Raw genomic sequence first — 4443 nt, forward strand, 5'->3', positions numbered from 1 at the left:
TGGACGCTTAGTTGAGACAACATTTTTACTATGAAAAGATTGTTTGGTTTGTTTTCCAGCTTGGCAAGCGTGGCATAGTTGATCTTTTTCAAATTTAAGTTCTGGCAGTCCCTCAACCAATTGCTTTCTTGCTAATTTGGCCAGGAGGTCCATGCTTACATGACCAAGTCTCCTGTGCCATAGCTAAGAATTTTCTTCCTTTGAAACTAAGCATACAGTTTTTGAAAACTTTTTCTCCAAGCTCAGTATGAAGACATTATCAATGCGAGGGGTAGTTAAAATTAACTCATTAGTTTTACCCTCGAATATTTTACATCCAGTGTCATCAAATATAACTTTTCTCCCATTGTTACATAGCTGAGCTACGCTGAGTAAGTTATATTTAAGTCCGCTGACTAGGGAGACTGACTCAATAGTAGGATTACCTCCAATGGTTCCTGACCCTACTATCTTACCCTTTTTGTTGTCTCCAAAACTTACACTTCCTCATCGTTTACGCTCGAATGTGATGAACTGAGTTTCATCACCAGTCATATGCCTTGAGCATGCGTTGTCAATATACCACATCTTTGACTTCTCGGCACATCTCAGGCTTACCTCATTTGATTGCTCCTCATCGTCATATGCAATGGAGGCACGGCTCAGCAAGTTCGCCAGCCATAAAATAGATCTTTGCTGACTCAGTGGCATCAGCTTCTGATGATGAAGACTCATCACTGTCGCTCCATGTTGCCACCATTGCCTTTTTGCCGTTCTTCCTTTCTTTCCTCGGCGTGGGGCAGCTTGACTTAATATGGCCAGTTTGATGACATTCAAAGCATGTAATGGGCTTTGAATTGTCCTTTTTGAATTTATTGTCGCTGGACTCAGCTTTATACTTATCAAACTTTCTGTAAGGCTTCTTAGAATATTTGTCATTCTTTTTGAACAACCTTTTCATCTTCCTGGTGAACATAGCCATCTCCTCATCATCTGTTGAGCTCCCATCAGTGGAGTCAGCTTTCATGACAAGAGACTTTTGCTTCTTGTCTTCAGACTTTTCCTTCACCTCGAAATTCTTCATCGAGATCTCATGGGTCAGCAGTGAGCCGATGAGTTCATCATATTTATAGGTGGTTAAGTCTTGAGCTTCCTCAACAGCTGTCTTCTTTGCTTGCCAGTTTTTAGGAAGACTCCTAAGAATCTTCTTGACTTATTCTTCCTCGGTGAAGATCTTCCCAAGTCTCTTGAGCTCGTTGATGATGTTTGTAAACCTTGCATTCATGTTAGATATTCCTTCATCATCGTTCATTTCGAACAGCTCGTATAGTCTCATCTGCTGGTTCACCTTGGACTCCTTCACCTTGTTGGTTCCTTCGTAGGTGACTTCCAGCTTCTTCCAGATCTTTTGCACCGACTCACAACCTGATATCTTATTATATTCTGCAGCATCAAGCGCACAGTGAAGCATATTTATAGCCGAAGCGTGATTCTGTAGCTTCTTGAGATCATCCTCTGTCCATTTGGCCTCAGCTTTGACAACTGTTTGGCCAGTCACAACTTCAACAGGAACAAACGGGCCTTGGACTATTGAAATCCATGCACTCATGTTTGTTGCCTGAATAAAGTTTTTCATCCTATTCTTCCAGAAGGTATAGTTAGACCCGAAGAATAGGGGAGGCCGAGTAATGGACAACCCCTCAGGTAAGATTTGGGTTGTTTGGTTTCCTGGGAGAAACCGAGTGCTGTTTTCAGCCATAGTGGGGATAAGCTCAAGGTAGTTAAACCTTTAACAGTGAGCTTTTAGAGCTCTGATACCACTTGTTGGTCCCTTATAACGTAACAAGTTAGTTCCAAGGGGGGGGATAGGAACTATTTAAAATTTTAATACGTTAAGGCTGCCTTCTTTTTCTTTGAAAAAGGATTACACAGCGCGCTGAGTAAATAAGACACTAGCTTAGTCAACTGGTGACTAAGTCAGCTTCTTTCATTGAGTCAGGAGATAGCACTTTGAGTCTATTCCTGAACTCAGACACTCAATACACACAACTCAGCTTGACCTCTTTACTTGGTCAGTTTTGATTAAGCAAGCAATATATATATTAAGGAGTTTAAGGTTAGAAAGATATTACTCAGCAGATTTATCCAGGTTCGGCCTCCAAGCCTACGTCCTGTCCTCGGAACACGTTCCGAGATTTCGAATTCTCTACTGAGCTCTTTAACGGTAGAGCATCAAACCTTTTACAACTTAGAAGCTGAGTATAACAAGAGTACCTTCCTCTATACCTCTACTCACTCCTAATCTCACGCTGAGTACTATAACCGAGTACTCAGCCTCTCCTTTCTAATCTCTAGAAATGATAAAGATTTGTCCTAAACAACAATTGCTAAGACACTTTAGATGATTGAATAATCACTCTAGACTTTTACACAAAAGATATAGAATTTGGTGTAAGAATTTGCTTTGCTTTTTCTTGCAGAACTTTGAGTAGAATTTTGGTCAGCGTAATGGCTTGATCAAGTTCTGTGTTGAATGAAGCAACTGAAGGGCTCTATTTATAGAGACGTCTGAGACATCGGTCATTTCGAATTTCGAAATAACCGTTGGAGGGAAACGGCTTCCTGTCGTTGTCACTCAGTTTTGCTCAGAGCTCTCGGCCAATCAGATTTGAGTATCTTCTGTCCTCGGTCAGTGTTGAGCAGCTTTTAGTCAGCTTGGCAGAATGTCTCTCCATTTATGGTAAGGTCAACTAGACAGCGTTCTGTGTCTTCTGAACTTTACCCAAAGTGGAAACACTTTGTCTAGAAGTTGTTCTTGCTCAGCTGCTGTCTTGTACTCTTTGTCGATTTAACTCAGCGGCTTCACTCCGAAGTTGTTCAACGAAGGTTTTCTAGATCCTTCTCTTGCTGAGCTGCGTTTTGATCATAACGACAGCGTTTCGCACATGCGGGCCGAGTTGTCTTGATCTGTTTGACTTTGGGCCTTGACTTCCGTATGGGCTTTGGGCTTTTTATTCTTTATGTCTTATAAACAATTTTAACTCAACATTGAACAAACACATTAGTATAATAAATCAAAGCATTTAAACTTAGTGTGTTTAGAATATATTTAATTTTACTTAAATAATTTTGTCAAATCAAAATCATGTGGAAAGGTGTTTCAACAGTTCTTGCCGAGCCTCTTGAGTTCGTTGATAATGTTGGTGAACCTTGAGTTCATATCAGAAATTCCTTCATTATCATTCATCTCGAACAGCTCGTACAACCTCATGTGTTGGTTCACCTTGGATTCCTTGACCTTACTGGTTCCTTCATAGGTGACTTCCAGCTTCTTCCATATCTCTTGTGCTGACTCGCAACCTGAGATTTTATTGTACTCTGCAGCATCTAACGCACAGTGAAGCATGTTTATAGAAGCGACATGATTTTGTAGTTTCTTGAGGTCATCCTCTGACCACTTAGCCTCAGCTTTGACAGACATTTGTCCATCAACAGTTTCAACAGGAACAAATGGGCCTTGGACTATAGAGAGCCATGCACTCATGTTTGTTGCTTGAATGAAGTTTTTCATTCTGTTCTTCTAAAAGGTACAGTTAGACCCGAAGAACAGAGGAGGCCTAGTAATGGATAGTCCCTCAGGAAGAATCTGAGTTGTCTGATTTCCTAGGAGGAAACGAGTGCTGTTCTCAGCCATTATGGGGATCAGCTCAAGATAGTTAGATCTTGTTCAGTGAGCTATTAAGCTCTGATACCACTTGTTGGTCCCGTGTAACGTGACAATATTAGTTCCAAGGGGGGGGGGGTTAGGAACTATTTAAAAAGGTCACGTTAGGCTGACTGTTATTTTAAACTTAGACTTTCTCGAAGTCTTTTAGCACAATGATACTGAGTAAGTTTCAGATACAAGCTTAGTCAACAGGTGACTAAGTCTGAATCTGTCCTTGAGTCAGGAGATAGCACTTGAGTCTATTCCTGAACTCAACTTCTCAGTTTGCTCAACTCAGCTTATGTTCTTTTTAGCATTTTAACTAGGCAGTATTATAGCAAGCAATAAGTTAAGGAGATAAGGGTTAGAAAGATATTACTCAGCAGACGTATCCTGGTTCGGCCTCTCCGCCTACGTCCAGTCCTTGGAATTCCTTTCGAGCTTTTCAGAATCCTCTACTGATCTCTTTAAAGGTAGAGCACAAACCTTTTATAATAGAAAGCTGAGTAGACAATAGTACTTTCCTCTATTCCTTTACTCACTCCTATTTCTACCGCTGAGTACTATGACCGAGTACTCAACTTCTCCTTTCTATACTTCTAGAAATGATAAGTGTTTGTTTGTCCTAAACAATAATTGCTAAGACACTTTAGATGAATGAGATCACTCTAGACTTTTACACAAGATTGTAATTGGTGTAAGATTTGTTTTGCTTTTCTCATAGAACTTCGAATATCAATTTGGTCAGCGTTTCGACT

The sequence above is a fragment of the Euphorbia lathyris genome, chromosome 5 (genome assembly GCF_963576675.1).
Source record: "Euphorbia lathyris chromosome 5, ddEupLath1.1, whole genome shotgun sequence".
In the NCBI taxonomy this organism is placed as follows: Eukaryota; Viridiplantae; Streptophyta; class Magnoliopsida; order Malpighiales; family Euphorbiaceae; genus Euphorbia; species Euphorbia lathyris.